Consider the following 19,707-nt stretch of genomic DNA (forward strand, 5'->3'; position numbering starts at 1 on the left):
TGATGGCCACACCTCCCCTCCCCCCCACAAGGTCAAACAATGCCTAACCGCAACCCTAACAAAGTTGTGACAATTGCTACGAGGTAAGCAAAAACCAAGTGGCCAGTGCCAATTTGCCAAGTGAAAAAAATCCTACCAGGCCGCTCGGACAACCAAGGCGACCAACCGAAGTCCATAGCAAGGCCATTGCCTAACCTGCAAAATAGGGAGGGAGGGCAGGTGATTGAGGAAGCGAGCCAAAGAGGAAGTCCTCTGGCTCACTCCTCAGTTTAAACGGGCCCAGCCACGCCCCCCCCCCAGCCAGCGGCTTGTCTGGCCGGGCTCTGACGTGGCCGGGATCCCCCAGGCAATGGGGGACAAAGTCCCCCACCCCTGGTGTGGAGTGGGTGGCCACACAGTCCACCGCAACTCCTCTCCACTGGGAAGTGGAGTGGATTTCCATGTGCTGCTCTGGTTTCGCCAGAAGCAGCTTTGTCATGCTGGCCACATGACCTGGAAGCTGTCTGCGGACAAACACTGGCTCCCTCAGCCAGTAAAGCAAGATGAGTGCCACAACCCCAGAGTTGTTCGCGACTGGACTTAACTGTCAGGTAAACTGTTACCTTTACATTTTAGGGATGTTGTACAGAAAACATAGGTGCACTATAGGTAAAATATAGCAGCAAAGGTGAACTAGGATGAAATTGCAACAGCATCAACAGAGCTCTCACCATTGAGAATGCTCTACTGAGTTGCATGGCTAAATAAAAGAAATTATAAACATTCAAACTCTGCAATTATTTCAAGAGCTTTGTGTGTAAGTGGGGTGCTCTACTTTTTATAGCAAACTCTTGGATAAATATTATCTTGCTCTTCAAAAAAAAAATAAGTGCATAATTTCAAACAAAAGGTACTCAATATAAAGAAAGGACATATTTTATCCTAGAAATCTGAATAGCAAGTATCAAGCTAGCATAAAATCCTAAAGAGTATCACAACAACAGCATTTAAGAGATTAGGGTACAACCATTGAAAATTTGCTTTCACATCAGACAGCTTAATGGATAATAAAACCGCTGAATGAAAAATTATGAGGTAAAATAAAAGAAACATTTCTAGGCACTAATATTATATTGTCATTATCATTCATTATTTTAAACATCTTTCAGTAAGTGGACATGCCCAACCGCATTTGATCGGCCCTCAACAATTTAGACAATTCCCCAGCAGTATGCATCTCAAAGGAGACACTATATATTTTTCAGGATGTGGAACACCTAACCACACACCACCTGGTGGATGGGCTTTAACACTCCCAGCCAGCTTTGCACTTCTGAACTGCATGAGGAGACCATTGAAATGCACCATGTAGCATCACAATGAGAAATGTCACGCGAACCCACATTAGAGGCTAGTTTAAAGAGAAATCCTGAATAAAGGTCTGGAAAAAATTGTTTTTCAATTTGAACTAACAGCTGCTTCATTTCCTAGTGGCAGCACTTGAAAAGAATCAAGCCATTTCCCTATTCCTGGGGCAGTTGGATAGTAACCTCACAAGTGCCACAAGTGGGGAATCCGCACAACATCTTTATTTTGAAGGGCTCAAGTTGTCTAATACTGGGCCAGTGGTCCATCTTGCCCACTACTATCTACAGCAGCTGGCAATGCTTCTGCAAAGTATCAAAAAGAGATATTTCCCAGAATCTACTGCCGGGGGCAATGCGGGGGACTCAACCTGAAACCTTTATACCTGCAGAGCATGTGTTTTGTGCTGAGCAATGTCAGAGCAGCTAAACAAAAATCATCTGTGATACATTTACATATGCAGGTATCAGAGATAAACAGAAAGGTAGATAACATTAGCCACAATTCTTTTTGGCTATGTACTTTGTTGACAAATAGGAACTGTCTGATCATAGTGGTGCAGCAATAAAACTGCTGGCACATTTGCAAAGCTAAGCAGGGCCCAGTATTGTTTCTATGATCCCATGAAGCCCCTAAGGTTGTTTAATAATGGCCAAAATAACCAGAGAGGTGTCCAATATGCTGACGACTCACAGCTCTACTTCTGCTTTAAATCTGCAGGTGTGACGGTGCTGGACCATTGTCTTGCCTCAGTGATGGACTGGATGAGAGCCAACAAATTGAAGATCAGTTCTCGTCATTGCTTTGGCCACTCACGGTTGTTGTTGTTGCTGCTGCTTGCTTGAACTTCTAAGAACAAGGTAGCACCTTCTAGCTGTGGAGCACCCAGCGGTGACTTGGCTTCTCATTAATAATTCCTTCAATCCAAGATAAATCACCAAACCAAGCAACTAACCAGATGTTTTCTGGCCAGGCCATCATCTGATCTTTGAAAAGGGCCTCACTGTGGAACTTAGAGGCCCTTACTTCTGAATAGACATGTATAGGCCTATGCTGTAAGCAATTAGCGCTTACTGCAGCAGTGGGTACCCTGTGGCTTTCCAGATGTTTTTGGAATCCATCAGCTCCAGCTAGCATGATCAGTGGTGAGGGATGATGAGACTTGTAGTCCAGAGACATCTATAGGGCCACAGGTTCGTCACTACTTCTTTGCGGTGACAGAACAGTTTTTGCTGCTTTTGCTACAACAGACCAACGCAGCCAGCTATCTGGAGTTTTCAAGATAAATATGAAGATCTCTGAAGAAAGCATTGAGAAATTATATTTCCTGTAATCAAATTGATGGAAAATAGAGATCCAAAATTAATCCATATGTAGTGGTCCACTGTCAATGTCCACTGTCTTATACATTCCATATAGACTTCTGTTCACAGTTATTGAAACCTATTGAATTTTTTCAGCGAATGCCTTCTCCTATTATTGGAATTTGCAAGGAGACTAGAGATAAATGCTGTAGAGATAAAGTTTGTGAGCTATACTACTGCGTGTCAGATCAAACATTCTTTCCCTATGATGAATGACTTCCTTTAAGCTTTAAACTTCTGAGACTCCACTGTTTATTTCATTCCAGCTTCAGTTCAATCCCAAACTTAAGGAGCCAAATCTGTATTCAAGACTGTGACTCCTCTGAGTTCAAGTCAGATAGCTCCCTTTATTCTCTGGCTCAAGTTATTTAAAGATTCCCATTTTCCTTTTAATGGTTTAAAGGTTTTATTCTGCACAGACACTGTATGGTTTAGACGACAGATGTTTCTGGCATGAACTCTCAGGTCTCAGCCTTACAAATTTTGTTTGTACAGGCTAATGGTTTCAAAGAACTTGGGAATCACAGACTTAGTCATCAGTTTATGCCCTCTGGTGTTAAGGAGGCAGGAGTGGTCAATCCAGAATACCTAGAAGGTGTTAGAACTTTGTGTGCTTAAGAGAAAGGGAGAAGTGTAGAATTAGTAAACATCTTGGCTTCATATAGATCACCAGATAGCGCTTTCTAGAAATTTCCTGCAGAGACAGTTTACTTATAATATCAAAAGTATTAAGCATCATCCTGATAGATATTTCAACTAATAAATTCAAGTCGAAATACAACTCAGATAAATATGTTAATTTTTTTTGGGGGGGGGAATACAGGTTGGGGCAGAAGCCTATCATATTTCCATCTATGCTTCCTTCTTAATTCCTTTGTGTTTGTGTCATTATTATACATGTGCCCATTTATTTCCTTACAGTATTTTAAAGAAGCCTTTCCAGTAATGTTGAATCAGAGCAAAGCAATCTAGTGTATTCTGCAACAGGCCTGTAGCATACTGTTTTGAAAAAGGCACTCCTATATTAAATTATATACAACACAAATATTGTTTTATAATGCTTCCATGTTTAGTTCCACGTTTGGTCTTTTGTAACATCTGAAGGAGCATCATCAGAGACACCGAAATATAGTGGAAGGGTGTTTTATACCATACACTATCTACAAATTCACTCTTTCCACCTTAACATTCACCATCGTAATCTTAACTGAAAAACAGAACAAGCTAGCATGTTTGGGTATCAAGTATTCCCCCCCCCTATAAAAACACACTGGAGAGCTTTACTGTTGTTTAGCAACAATGTAAAAAATACGTGCAAAAAGTATTCAAATGTCTGCTATTTTGAAGCTATTCAAACCCTGCTAGACCCACTTGTTTTGTCATTTAGCTATTTTTAAAAGTATTTTTATACCGCCCTCTTTCAAAACATCAAGGTTTCTTTGGCTATGTTTGAAGCAAGAGGAAGAACAAGCAAGTAGTAGGTCCTCTGCATGGGGAAAACGTAGAAATGCTATTGGATGAAAGAGAGAAAGGGGAACTGCTCTACCTCCTCTATTTTTTACATCAAAAAAACCTCCATAGATTTTTAAGGATATAGTATATACATATTTGTTCTCTAAAACCCACACAGAAAATGGATGGACTTTAGTCCTGTCATGTGGTGAACTGGCCTGAAACTAATTTTGTCCTTGAGTTCATCTCTAGGTATAGCTTCTATTCCTTGCATAGACAAGAGAAAACCATAGGTTAGCATAAAAAAAGAGAAAGAAATAGCTACTTTGTCTTAATGTTTTGAAAGAGAACACAAGGTAAGTCAAACAACTGAGTTCAAGGCCAGAGATCATGTCACTGTAGGCAATACAAAATTCAACTGGGCATTTGTTGGCCTCCATTCTTCCTCTGGTCAAACAGTGAACTGGTACTCATTATCGAAAATTTCTTCAGATCTATATTGCTATGCATTAAAAAATGGAATAAAGACCATCTATTTTTAACAAGAAAAAATGTTTGGAATTCAATGGTGAATTGAACATAAGGGCTTTGTAGGATTACAGTGGCCTCTTTGTACTTGATGGAAGGCCATTGAAAAATGCAATGGAGAATGAACAGAAGTCCATTTGCTTCTCATTGCAGATAAACCAGAGATTTATCAAGGATGTGATCAATGCCTAGCTTAGTGAGAATAATCCCATTTTTCTTATTCGATACAGCATGCATAATGAATTAAAGACTTAAACTGCACTTTTACAACTCAAAAAATGGGGGGAGTGCATTTAAAGAGAAGGGCATTAAATCCATTCATGATCATAATATTAATGTTGTGTTTGTTACAGGTCTGGTTTTTGTACGCATGTTTACTTCATAATCATAAGATATCAAAATGGATTAGAGCAGTACAGAAAATAACTAAAGATGTGAATTCTAATATATTTGGGTTCTGCTCCATCCAGCTGATGTTATTTCGAAGCGGTTGCTCAAGACTTCTAAAGATTAAGCAAGAACTCTAGAAACCCAGGAATCCAGCAAATCTGCAGAAACAGAGACAGAGTATTGTGGCATTAAACTGAACCCAAGAATTGTTTAGGGAAACCTGGCATGTCAGGAAATGCAGTAGTGGGATGGAGCTGCCAAGCTCACTTGTCAATACCGCTGCTTCTGCATCTTACCTGAACAAGTGCTGGGCCAAGCCAAAGCAGCAGAAAAGTTGGATCTGTATGGATGCATCACAGGAGGCAAACTGGCACTCCTGCCAGCACTTCTGCACAATCCCAGCATTAGTGTTATTGATGGGTAGTAGCCACCCATGCTGTGTTCTACCTCCTCTGTCAAATATAAAAGGTAAAGGTAAAAGACCCCTGACAGTTAAGTACAGTCGCAGACGACTCTGGGGTTGTGGAGCTCATCTAGCTTTACTGGCCGAGGGAGCCGATGTTTGTCTGCAGACAGTTTTTCCAGGTCATGTGGTCAGCATGACTAAGCCGCTTCTGGCGAAACCAGAGCAGTGCACGGAAACACCGTTTACCTTCCTGCTGGAGCGGTACCTATTTATCTACTTGCATTTTTGGTGTGCTTTCAAACTGCTAGGTTGGCAGGAGCTGGGACCGAGCAACGGGAGCTCACCCCGTCACGGGGATTCGAACCACCAACCTTCTGATTAGCAAGCCCAAGAGGCTCAGTGGTTTAGACCACAGCGCCACCTGTCAAATATATTATGCCACTAAGTATCTGTTGCTGAGAATCCCATGTGAGGAAGATGGATGGTGCACTCTGGTTTTGTTTGTGGGCTTCCCACAGGCATCTTGTTGGCCACTGTGAGAACAGGATGCTGCAGTAGATGGGCCTTTGGTCTGATCTAGCATGCTTTTCTTATGCATCAGTGATATTTGGCTTTCTTATTGCCTGATACAGTTAATTAATATCAAAACCAGCTGTTATATTTCTCTTTTTTGCTGCAAAGACTCTTAAAGGCTGCTGTCTGTAGCTGGTTTCCTGTTTTTGTTTCTATTGTTTTATACATGTATGTTATATATTTTTATTTTTATTTTAGAAATTGATTTCCTCCCCCTTCCCCCCATTCTCACAGCCTATTTAAAATGCATGGAGCAACAGAACAACACATAAATAACTTTTCTTAAGGGGTGCTTATAGAGGTCAGCCTTGGATTCTAATTTGTTACTTCTTGTTTCCCCATTTTTTTTAAAAAAAAGTTTATTCCTGTAAATTTCATGATTATGAAATATTCCTGAAATAAAATTTCAGGAAATAAATAAAAAACTATATCATATATAGCTATATCAGAAATAAAAAAACTATATCATATATTGTTAAGCAAATGTCAGATTATAGCATACTGAGAATATCCATAGTTCTCTTCTTCTTTTGTGGAAGACTCTCAGTTTTGATGGAAAATGTGGATTGTTTGCATTCTTGCCTCCCTAAGCCATTTGTAACATGTATTTTTGTTCTTGTTTACCAGTTTTCATCCATTTCCTCCCATACCCTGTGGAACATTCTGCTCCTTCATCCACTAAACAGAGAGAAGCACAAGAAGCTACCTATCGTTAATAAATTCTTCATTTTAATACAACAGTAAGCCCCTTTTTATGCCTTAATACAAGAGAGACTGCTCTGGTGGAAACTCTTTACTGCAATGTATTTTCTTGTTAATGGCTTCAAAGTAATATGAACCGCAGCATGGGCTTAATTCCTGAATGCAGTGCTAAAATAGCCTGGCAGTATTTTAGAGTAAACTTGCTGCATTTAACCAATGGGTCTCTAAGGACTGTAGGGAGTAAAATGTAATATGCTTCTGAAAGGTATAAATCAAGGTCCCTAGTTATATGCTTTCAAATGTGTATTTGACATTGTGTGGGTCAACTGACGCTTAACAGGCAATTTGTAGCTCTGTTAGAAGCTGTGTACCTAGTTCCACTTTTCGTCTTCTCGATATTTTGTATTCATAATGAAACTTAGGGTCCCCCCCCCCGCCCAGTAAATAAATGGGACTTTAACCTGAAGTGATCCCGACTTCAGTTTAAGGACATGCAAATCCCTCACAAGGTTAAATAGGTTTCTTTTCACCTCCAGCATTTATACTTCAAATGAAAAACCCACGTAGCCTAGAAAAGATTGCAATGTCTCCCAATTCAGATGTATTTATGGAAGAGAAGGTATTTCGAGTGACTATTAAGAGTTAGTGGTAAAAACTGTTTGCAGTGATGTCTGATAGGTGAACATTTTTGAGTAATGCTGCTACTCTGGTTTAGGTTGGGGCCAGGATGACACCATGCAGGGCCAGTGCAAGGATACACAACTAGTTGGCAGGTAGAGTGCCCTCCGCTCCTGGTCTCTTTGGATCCAGAAAAACTAGCATGTCAAGACTTGCCCACCCTCCCTAGGGGATTCACCAGTTGTCCATTACGCTGAGTGTGTGCTATTCTCACATTCAGAACAAGGGGAACACCATTTTCCCACCTTCTTCATGCTGGTAAAGCAGGCAGGGTTGCAATATTTATTGATGTGGTTATTTGGTTGCATGAAACATTACTTGGGTCACAACATGGGTAGGCAAACTAAGGCCGAGAGGCCAAACTCGGCCCAATCGCCTTCTAAATCTGGCCCACAGACGGTCTGGGAATCAGCGTGTTTTTACATGAGTAGAATGTGTCCTTTTATTTAAAATGCATCACTGGGTTATTTGTGGGGCATAGGAATTCGTTCATTATTTTTTTCAAAATATAGTCGTCCCCCCCCACAAGGTCTGAGGGACAGTGGACCAGCCCATGGCTGGAAAAGGTTGCTGACTCCTGGGTCACAACTTTGGACAAGATACTTCCAGCTGTGCAGCCTGTTACATCCTTTATTGACCTTTGTCCATCCTGGCTGGTTCATGCAAACTAAGGAGGGTTCACTGGGGGGAACCAAGGTATGGGGAACACAGCGTTGCATGATGAGGCGATACTTGGAGGCTGAGATGTGGCCACACCTGGAAAGAAACAACCTGAACCCAGAGATTTTTGCCAACTACCATGCGGTCACCAGTACACCTTTTTGGGGTTAGGGTCATTGGCTCAACTGCAGGTCCTCTTGGATCAAACTTGACTCATCCCAGTCTGAGTTCAGGCCCAGTTTTGAGATACAGTGAGCATATCTGACAACTGGATTTCCATTAGATTGATAAAGAATAAAATGGGGAAACCATACCAGTAGAAAACCAGTAGAAAATATACATGGAAATTCAGTCAGTAAGAATAGAGAGAAAAGGTAACAGCTCCATCACAAAAAAGGGATCTGGTTTGGGTTTCAGTCATGCTTTGGGGCATGTTCAGGGCAGAAATAAAATAAAATAATGATGAGGTCTTCTGATGAAGAACATTGTGTAACTTGTTTTTACAGTTTATGTCATACTTGCTAAGACCAGGCAGCATGCTGACACAGAAGACAAAAACAGTAGTGAAAACAGAAAAAAAATCTGCACACAGAATGCAGGTCTCATTGTCTGATGCAAAGCTGCCCCTCAGTCATTGTGAACTGTTAAGCCCAGTGGCTTGTTTACGTGCTCTCTATTGTGTTCGTATTGGTGTATTATTATTTTTTTAATATGGCAGGCTCACGTAGAATTGATTTAAGCCTGCAGTCTGTGGAACAAGAGAGATGATGCCTGAGTCCTCAGCTTGAAAGCTTCGTGCAGTATCAAATTTGGGCCTGACTGGATGCAAACCCTCCAGGTGTCCCTATTTCCAGGGACAGTCCCAGATTTACAGAAGCCATCTCAGTTTCTGATTTGATCCCATAATGTTCTGCTTTTCCTTAGGGCATCTCTATTTTCATTGGAGAAATGCTGGAGGTTATAGATTTATGCGACCCCCAAGCCAGGGAGATAAGATACAACCTTAAGAAGGCACCTGAAGGCAGCCCTGTATAGAGTTTTTAAAAATGTTTAATTTTTTTAATGCTTTTTTATGTATGTTGGAAGCTGCCCAGAGTGACTGGGCAACCCAGTCAGATTGGTGGTGTGAAATAAGAAAGAGAAAAAGGGAAGGGTGTGCCTCAAACTCAGAAGAGGAACTCATTGCCACAAGCACACATACCACGTAGACAGGACAGAACGGACGTTAAGCAATAACCTGAGCCTTCCTAAGCCTTATATGGCAAAATGCCAAATACTTAGAGTAGATTGGATAATGTATTAGAACCGTGTGAAAAGTGGATAGGTAGATTGTAAGCCAAGCCTCTGAGAGAGGGGCGGCAGCTGTAGGAATAAAACTGATGTACCGATGCTGAAACAGTGCTCTCTGTATCTTGAATCTTGAGGTACAGGGGGTCCGCCTTTGCAAACGCGCTGAATAAATGGGTTATCCTTATGCTGAGGTCCTTTGTCTTGTTTGAGTCCACGTCTAACTTCTGACAATTTCTGGCGCCCGAACGTGGGGCCCTCGACGCCCTGCTTGAGCGGGACTTGGAACCCGGGTAGGCGCCCCTCCGCACTTGCGGAGTGACCCGAACCGGGTCGCGCTTCTGGCGGAGCACGAGGGCTAAGTGACAGGACTCAGCATACAGGAAGGATAAGATATCTTGAGGAGGATAAGATATCTTGAGGCTAGTGGCGACCAGGGGTCGCGGGAACCCAGCGGGGACGCCCGCCTGTTCACTAGTCGCGGGAAGCGACGCTGGACTGCATTGGGTGAGTAATTGAAAGAGCCTGAGAAGGGAAAAGGGGGGGGCGAGTGGATCGTCTCCTGAGTGAAAGAGAGGTTCCAGACGGACGCGTGAGAGTGGATCAGGGTTCGGCCCTGACGAGAGGATTAGCTTGCGGTTCCGTCTCTCCCGCGAGGGAAGCGGCCAGGCGATTCCGTGCGATTGAGTGAGAGATTGGTCTGGAGACATTGGCAATATGGGAAGGGGCCAGAGTAAGCAACGACGGGACCCTGGGGCAAATAATCCAATTGATCCCAACAGCCCACTGGGACAAGTTTTGCTAGAATGGAATGAAGATTATTTAAGACAATATACCGCAGGGCTGTCTAAAGTAACTATGATAAATTTCTGCAGGGTAGTGTGGCCAAAATATCCCGTAGGGCCAGGAGGGGGGGTACAGCTGGGATCCGGAGGGGGAGACGGATAGGTATTGGATGGCCCAATTGAAATCATATTTGGTGGCAAATAAAAGGAATAAGGAAAAACCGTATTTAGAAGTCTGGTTCCATGCCCAGTTTTATGGGCCGGATCCTCCTCCTCTGAGACAGTTTCCAGCCAAAATACGTAAAGAGGACTCAGATGAGGAGGAACAGTTAGTTCCCACGTCACAGCCCGTAACCCCACAGAGGCAAGAAATAACGGACACTGTCGCCTCGACGTCTGCCCCTTCCCCGGCACAGGGAGGAAGCCTCCCCGTGGGATCGGGGTATGAGCCTCGCCAACACAGACAGGGGGACCGAGAAAAAACCAAACAAATTGAGGATGTGGACATAGACATAAGTGGCTTGTGGGATAGCCCGTCGGGAGGAGTGGTCCCCTCGGCACCCTCACCCCCACCCTATCAGCCATTACGGAAGGAAGTGGCGCAACTAAGGAAGGACATAGAAAACTTGCCGTTTAATACCCCTAATTCAAGACTGGCGCCCCGTTTTGGCATCGATAGCGGCTCCCCGGTTCAGAGTTATCCGCTAAGGGAAACTCCGGGGGGTGTAAATGCTAATGGAGCACCAGTTATGGTACATGTAGTCAGTCCCATCAAACCTGGGGAATTAAGAGACTTGAAACAGACCTTGCCAAAGTTACATGAGAATAGTCAGGAAGTAGCCAGCCTCCTGCAGATGTGGATGGGACCACATATATACACATACACCGAGTTGATGTATATTTTGGGCCATCTGTTCACCCCGGAGGAAAGGGCTATGATTCGGCGCGCTGGCATGGAGTATTGGGATATGTGGCAACTAGACCAGCCAGCGCCCCAACCCGGAGCAGCGGGACAGGCAGCAGCGGCACAGCCAGCACTGGGAGGGGATCAGAAATACCCCCTCAGGGATCCAAATTGGGATATCAATGACCCGAATCATAGAACCCACATGATAGACTTGAAGGACATTATTATAGAAGGAATAAAGAGAGCCGTACCTCAGAGTACGAACTTAACTAAAGCATTTGAGGTGAACCAACTCAAAGAGGAGTCTCCCGGAGACTTCATACAAAGAATAAGAGATCATTTAACCAAGTATTCCGGGGTAGTACCGGATTCCCCAGCCTTTGATAGTCTTATGAAGATGCAGTTTGTTACAAAGGCATGGCCGGATATACAGAAGAAACTCCAGAAAATGAACTGGCAAGACGCCGCCACCACCGAACTAGTGTGAACGGCGCAACAAGTGTATGGGAACAGGGAGATATATTAAGATGGGAGGAGATAAAAAAGGCGTTGGTTGAAGCCCCAGTTCTAGCTTTACCCAACTTACAGCAGCCATTCCATTTATACGTGACAACAAATTCGCAAACTGCCGTGGGAGTCTTAGCACAAAAAAGAGGGGGGCGATATCAACCGGTTACCTATCTAAGTAAAAGTTTAGAACTTGTAGTAAGGGCATGGCCTACATGCATCCAGGCGGTGGCCGCCGCGGCAATACTGGTGGTGGAAAGTAGAAAACTGACATTTGGAGGGGCCATTGTGGTCCATAGTCCTCACCAGATAGCCACGGTGATGACGGGGGCGGCCTCAACCTGGATGACAGATGGGCGTCTGGTAAAATATGAAACCATTCTGAGAACAAGCCCCAATGTCACCTTGGGAACTGACCGCAACTTGAATCCGGCTGAGTTCTTGATGGGGGAAAGAAAGGAATGGGAACCGGACGAACATGACTGCTTGAACACTATAGAATTAATGTCAAAAGTCAGGGAAGACCTGAAGGAAACCCCGTTAGAAAAGGGAGAAAGATGGTATACCGATGGTTCCAGTTATGTCGAGGAGGGAAGGAGGAGGTCTGGATATGCTGTGGTCAAAGAGGATGGGGAGGTTCTTGAGAGCGGACCCTTACCAGCAACCTGGTCAGCTCAGAAATGTGAAATCATGGCCTTAACACGGGCTCTCGAGTTGGGAAGGGGCTTAGAGGTGACAATATGGACAGATTCTCGATACGCATGGGGGGTGGTGCATACTTTTGGCAGAACTTGGAGGGACCGGGGGTACATTAAAGCAGATGGGAAACCCCGGAAGGACAAATGGTGTTGCCAAAGGCTGTAATGATGGGAATCTTAGAAAAAGTACATGAGAGCGGACACTTTGGGACTGAGGCTATGATCAATATGGTGAAGTCATTATATTGGAGCAGGGACATGTGGCCAATGGCGCACTCTATAGCTTGGAAATGCCTGATATGTCAAAAGGTAAATAAGGCCAGGGCCAAAAAGACTGAAAGAGGGGGAAGGCCACTAGCGGTGTGGCCCTTTCAGAGGGTGCAAGTGGACTTTACGGAGTTACCAGAGAGGGGAGGACAGAAATACCTATTAGTGTTCAAGGATCATCTCACAGGGTGGGTGGAAGCTTTCCCGAGTAGGAAGGCAACGGCGAAAGTAGTCACTAAGGCTACACTGGAACACATACTCCCCCGTTTTGGCATGATTGAAGCCATGGACTCCGACCAAGGTACACATTTTACCCAAAAGGTATTGCAGGAAGTAATGGCCACCCTGGGAATAAGGTGGGACCTTCACACCCCATGGCACCCTGAGAGTAGCGGGAAGGTGGAAAGGGCAAATGCTGAAATAAAGAAGCATTTGACAAAATTATATCTGGAGAATGGCCTCCCTTGGACGAAAAACCTTCCCCTGGCCCTGTTACGAATGCGAATTGCCCCCAGAAAAGACCTTGGGGTATCCCCTTTTGAAATAATGATGGGAAGACCCTACTTGGCCCAGCTTGGGCAACCATCGATAGAATTTAAGGATATGTTCTTAAGAAAATATTTGCAATCACTTTCCCAGTCTCTATTATCTCTCCATAGGCGTGGAGTACTAGTTCAGCGTCCCCCACTGCTGGAGCACCAACACTCATTCCAGCCTGGTGACCGGGTCCTGATAAAAGCGTGGAAGGCGGAGAAGCTACACCCTGCTTGGGAAGGTCCATTCCAAGTGCTGCTTACGACGGAATCTGCAGTACGGACCAGAGAGCATGGATGGACTCACTACCATAGAGTCAAGAAAGCTCCGCAGGATTGGACGATAAATACTGATCCAAACAATCCTCTGAAAATAACGCTTACAAATCAGGGAACCAGGAACCAGGACAAAGTGGGACGCCGATAATAACGCCTAATGTGTTTATTCTGTACCTGTAAATGCTTTTATGAATGTTGTTGCTGTGCCCACTGCGAATGCTGTGTGATGTGTGTGCACTGTACTGAAGAATGTAACTTAGTGTGTGTGGAGGACATAGTGCTCCGATATTGCGAATGTACTTGTACAGGGGAGGTCCATTGTAGTTTGAAGGAAACTCCTACGGTAATATGAGCGTTGGAACAATTGAGGAAAAAGCCAGAATGGGGAAAGTCGGGGTCTGGATCGGGACACTGACCATAGGGTTGGTGGCAATGGTGGGATACGGGAGGTCGACCCCAACAAAGGAGCAAGGCTGTGATCAGTGTGTTCAAATCACTAAGACCGGGAATAAAATCACCCGTACCCTTATGTATTATAATGTAGCCCCCGACTGCGTGGAAAGATTGGACCCCTGCATACACAACCAGACTCAATATTTTAGATGTAGGATATGTATATGGGTACACTGGGGAGATGGAGGAAAAAGAGCCTCCTCGGGGACCGGATGGGATGAATATCACAAGGGGAGCTGCCTCCACGGCATGTGAGTCGGGACATTGTAATCCGGTGTGCCTGTGGGCCAAGGAACAGGTTTCTACCATTCCCAAGTATGTCCACTTGGGGTTGGGAGTAGATGGGGCCGGAAAGGACCCTTATGGGTATTTGATTATTAAAATCCACACCACTAAGGTAGGCAAGCGACCCCTCTCGGTGTATGAGGATTTTGAGGAAGAAATACAACACTTAAATAATCTGCCCCTGCCCCCAAAAGCCCACAACATGTTCCTCAGCTTAGCAGAAACCATTGCCAAAGAACTCACAGTGAAAATGTTTGGCTCCTGGTTTCCTAAACTACCAGGACTCCAGGCTATTGTGGCCTTGATCGGATTAATAGCTGCGGGATGTGTGCTGATTCCATGTGTCCTCCCCATCTTTGTTAGAGCTATCAACAACTCACTGGCACTGCTGGCGGAGAAACAAGTCACTAGACAAATGGCCATGTATACTCAGGTCCCCACCTCTGGCGAGGAAGAGGAAATTGAGCTGGCCCTGTGTGAGTTTGAGGCAAGGTATCAAAAAGAGGGGGGAATTGTGAAATAAGAAAGAGAAAAAGGGAAGGGTGTGCCTCAAACTCAGAAGAGGAACTCATTGCCACAAGCACACATACCACGTAGACAGGACAGAACGGACGTTAAGCAATAACCTGAGCCTTCCTAAGCCTTATATGGCAAAATGCCAAATACTTAGAGTAGATTGGATAATGTATTAGAACCGTGTGAAAAGTGGATAGGTAGATTGTAAGCCAAGCCTCTGAGAGAGGGGCGGCAGCTGTAGGAATAAAACTGATGTACCGATGCTGAAACAGTGCTCTCTGTATCTTGAATCTGGAGGTACAGGGGGTCCGCCTTTGCAAACGCGCTGAATAAATGGGTTATCCTTATGCTGAGGTCCTTTGTCTTGTTTGAGTCCACGTCTAACTTCTGACAGTGGGATATATAAATGTTGTTGTTGTTGTTGTTGTTGTTGTTGTTGTTAAATAGAATGTCCCCATTTTCCTCAGAGAAATGTTGGAGTGTGCATAGACTTTGCAGGTCTGCTCAATCAGGGATCTTCTGAAGATGTTTGTCCATTTGGCAAAAGAACAGAGTAGCTGTCACTTTCCATGAAGGAAGACAATGGTTCTGGCACACTGTCACAACCTATCTTTAGTTGGGGTTTTGTATTGTTTAGAAACCTATCTTTAGTTGTTTTTAATTGCATGGCTGTAATTGCATGGCTGTAAATCATCTTGAGGCATATGTGAGTAGTGATTCAAACAGTAGCAAAATAATGCTAAGACTATTAATAATAATGAATTAGGATGCTATAAAGCTGGCATGGGAACCTCAGGCCTAAGGACCAGATGCAGCCCTCGTGTTCTCCTTATCCAGCCCTGGGGGAGATCTTACTTGGGTAAAATTATCTGCATATAGGAACCCCTTTTGCACCATTGTTGAATGTACAGAGGTTTCGGAAAGCGGAACAGGACTGCAAGCACAAACCTGTTCCCCAATTATTCAATCAATGCTTGGAAGCCACATCTAAAATGGCCTCAGAATAAAGCAAATACTTGATTTTGGCCCCACTTCATGCATTGTCTGTGTTTTCTACCCAGCCATTTGTATGAAATAGTGTCCTTATGCCTCAGCTGATGCATATGAGCACTGACAGGTGTCCACGTGCTTTGGGTTTCCAACAACCTTGTCTATAGTCCCAATTGGCTTTCCATCCGAGCCAGGGGTGTTCTCCATATGTTCCTGACTACAATTCCCATCAGCCCTAGCTTGAATGGCCAATGGTAAGGGTTGATGGGAGTTGTAGTCCAGCAACATCAAAGGGCACCATGTTGGGTAGCTATGATCTATGCAATGAGCAGGGGCCAAGCGCTTTGATCAAGTGTTCAGTCTGCACTGCAACAGGTGCCTTCAAGACATTTTTCTTAATACGATTAACCAGAACATTGATTATATTTTCTCTCCTAATTTTATTAGCATCGCCTTCTGCTCTCTAGCCTCTGACAAGGAATTCTACTACTTATTGACAAATTCAGCTGATTCAATAGCTAACATACTAATAATCCTAAAAATGTTTTCCTGGAAATTGGGCTCCCCTGAGTCCAATATAACTTACATCTTGGAGTGCAGTTATAGGGTGTAAAGAGGTAAGACAAATGCAGTCGAAAGCTGTGGGAAGCCAAGTAAGCATTTCAAATGCCTGCTAAGTTATCCTTTGAGGTCTTGCTTCTAAATAGAGAAAAGATGGGCACTCTGGCTCTCCTGGGGAAGCTGTTAAAGGCCTGTAGGATGTGATTTATTTGCACAGGTCTGATGAATGGCGTGAAATCAAACGACTTCAGTGAGGAAATGATAAACTATCTGGAGAATAATGCAGCTTGAAACCTAAACATATGTTTATAGTTGCTGTTCTGGGCTGATAGCCAAGAGGGCATTTTGCTTAGCAAGCTGGGTTAATATAAGTCATACTTTCCCAAAAGCAACGCATACAAAACAAAAAGGGCCCCACATTTAATATAGGGAGTAGACATAAATTAGTTTCTCTTGGTTGTGGGAAAGACCAGGTACCAAAGGGTAAATAGCCATACAATTAGAACTTCAGTTCTTAATGCAAAGAAATAAATCAAGTCTATAATAAATAAATTGCTCAAAGGTAACAATTTATTAACACACTAATGTATGTGAAACAATTTGATTGCCTGAAATATACTGTATAAATTATTATTTATATTGTAATTCACTAAAAGGCAGTCTTTGCCAAAGTGGTGCCCAGCAGAATTTTTGGACCACAACTCCCATCAGCCCCAGCCATAAGGGGATTTTGGGTACTGGTGACCAAGTTGCTGGTTATGGCCATGAATGGCTGAATTTAACTAGAAAAAGTTTGGGGGGGTTTAAGTTGCTCGCTGACACATGCCTTTACATATTTCACTTATGGGAATGTGGACACTTCAGTTTGTGATTTCTGCATGGAGGCTTGTGAAGAAGGAGAAAGCCCTGGTAAAACAACAGAAAGGAAGTGAAAGTTTCCGAGTAACTACTTAATGTATACAAGCAAACAGCATGTTTGGCTATATGCATAAATGATTACAACTCCTGTGAAAGGACAAATGTGTATCTGCTAAAGCCTGATACAGAAAGTTCAAGTTCTGCCAGTATATTGAAATAAAAATGTAGCTGAGATAACGGCTGCCAAAACCCGAGGATTTGTCCATCTTTAACAGTCATGTCCCTGGAATGCTGGTGTCTTGTGCTCTGTGGTCTGGTCAATATACTCCAACCCACGTTTTCCATATATTGTTACAAGTTACACAATCCTGCTATAAATCATTTCTCAGGTCCAGCTGAACGCAGGCCATGGGGGAAGCTGATCACAGACATGCTCTTGCTGCTTCTGGGCCAGCATCCATGGTAGGCGTATTTAAACACATGAGCATCTGGGATGTTTAAGACAGGTAAGAGCTTGCATCGTGTCCTGCGTTACAATTAAATCAGCAGCATTTTCACTGTCTTAAGGAGGATACATTCTGAGTGTTCTCCATTTTTCAAACACAACAATGAATGCGAAAGAACTGTGCACGGTTGCATCTGTAGCTACGGGGAATTGCAGCTGCCATGCCCCAATCTGTGAGCGTGCACAGAAGAAAACACACCACGTTTCAGGGTCTTGGGTCTTGGCTGGTGCCCACAAGGAGGCATACTGTGTTATTATACAAACATGGCACCCTCAGACTCCTGCTTTCTAAAGGTAAAGGTAAAGGTAAAGGGACCCCTGACCATTAGGTCCAGTCATGGCCGACTCTGGGGTTGTGGCGCTCATCTCGCTTTATTGGCTGAGGGAGCCGACGTACAGCTTCTGGGTCATGTGGCCAGCATGACTAAGCCGCTTCTGACGAACCAGAGCAACACACGGAAACGCCGTTTACCTTCCCGCTGGAGCGGTACCTATTTATCTACTTGCACTTTGACGTGCTTTTGAACTGCTAGGTTGGCAGGAGCAGGGACCGAGCAACGGGAGCTCACCCCGTCGCGGGAATTCGAACCACCAACCTTCTGATCGGCAAGTCCTAGGCTCTGTGGTTTAACCCACAGCACCACCCGCGTCCCTCCTGCTTTCTAAGGAAACATCCAAATGCAGGTTTCCTGGAATGCTTGGCATCGAGGGCCTGGAACTAGTTTAGTGTGTTGCGCTATATGGGACACAAGGAACATGGTTCAGGGAAATTGAAGTAGCTGTAGGAGAATATTTGGTTATTTCAAAGAAGAAGCCCGGCCAACATTGGTGAAAAAAGGAGTCTAGAACAGCAGCATGATTCACAGTCTATAGTTGAAATAGCAGTGTAACAGTGAGCTCTGCATCACAAGGGCGATATTTTCCATAGGCCTTAGGAAGGGTTTTCCATACAATATAAGGAGTTTTAGGAACATGCCTATTGAAAATGCCCCCATGCTTTGTAGAATAATCCTATATACTACACTGTCGCTACAGGCCAAGGGGTGTGGGATGTCACATGGAAGCAGCCCACACCGGCTGTGCTCACCTCACACTAGATCTGTAGTGTTGGGATTTACATTATAGAAGGCTGAATGCATTTATATGAGTGTGTGCTGCATTTATATGAGTGTGTATTAATAAAGCACTGTAAAGACTATTTTAATTTGCTCCTTTTTTGGGGCGGGGAGGGGGGTTTAATAAGCATTTTTCTTGGTATCTTTAGCTGTTTGAAAGAAACCAAAGTGGGTTTTTCATTGAGGCAATAGTATGACAGGGTCTGGAAAATTGCCTTTGTTGGAAAACTAGCAAAAATGGAAATTGGCAAGAGAGGAAATTGTGGAAGAGTGATATTTATCTCTATGTATTAATCCAAGGTTAAGAGATATCCAGCCTCCAGTTTCTCAAAGATCCTTGTGGAGAGTTTCCCTCTCATAGATGGAGCTTATTGTTACTTGATGGAATGTTTTAAACATTTGAGCTTGTCTATGCAGATTGCTGTTTTCCCAAGACTTTGTACTTCCTGTTCTTAAAAAAAATATCATTGGTGGTTGCAATTTTCACAAAATGTTATAAATATAGATACAGAAATGTGTTAAAGTCTTTCCAGCTAACTTTGAAATGGTATGTGTACTTTTGCCAATTTTCCCTACAGACGCTTGCTTGCATCCTCTGAAAATCTCTTCCGAAGGACTGGGAGACCAATTGAAACCAGCGAGGCGAAGCTGCTGGAGGAGGAGAAAGTCAGCAAAAACAGCCTCCTCCCTTTTGCACTACTTAAAACTCCTCCATGGGATCAAAAACCTTCTGTGGGTAGATGGAGCCTTTCTGTTCATGAAAGTTTATATCTGAATCCAACCCATTGAATAAAGTCAGGCTCAAATCTTAATGTAAACGTAATAACTTTTTAGACAGAAATTTTACTTTTCCTGGAAGTAAGCTACATTGAAAAAATCCTAAAAAGACAGACATAGAAAGCTGCTGTAAGAATGTACAGTGGTACCTCGGGTTACAGACGCTTCAGGTTACAGACGCTTCAGGTTACAGACTCCGCTAACCCGGAAAGTAGTACCTCGGGTTAAGAACTTTGCTTCAGGATGAGAACAAAAATTGTGCTCCAGCAGCGCAATGACAGCAGGAG

At 43.8% G+C, this 19,707-nt stretch overlaps 1 long non-coding RNA gene across 1 annotated transcript; it reads left to right on the forward strand.

Moving 5' to 3' along the window:
* The first annotated feature begins 6,600 nt into the window (after positions 1 to 6,600).
* Positions 6,601 to 19,455, forward strand: LOC309529093. The gene is made up of 4 exons (XR_014218071.1): positions 6,601 to 6,797; positions 16,052 to 16,221; positions 17,413 to 17,529; positions 19,222 to 19,455. It is a non-coding gene; the product is annotated as an uncharacterized lncRNA (long non-coding RNA).
* Positions 19,456 to 19,707: the final 252 nt, after the last annotated feature.

This window comes from Podarcis vaucheri (genome assembly GCF_965113315.1).
Source record: "Podarcis vaucheri genome assembly, chromosome: 3".
In the NCBI taxonomy this organism is placed as follows: domain Eukaryota; kingdom Metazoa; phylum Chordata; class Lepidosauria; order Squamata; family Lacertidae; genus Podarcis; species Podarcis vaucheri.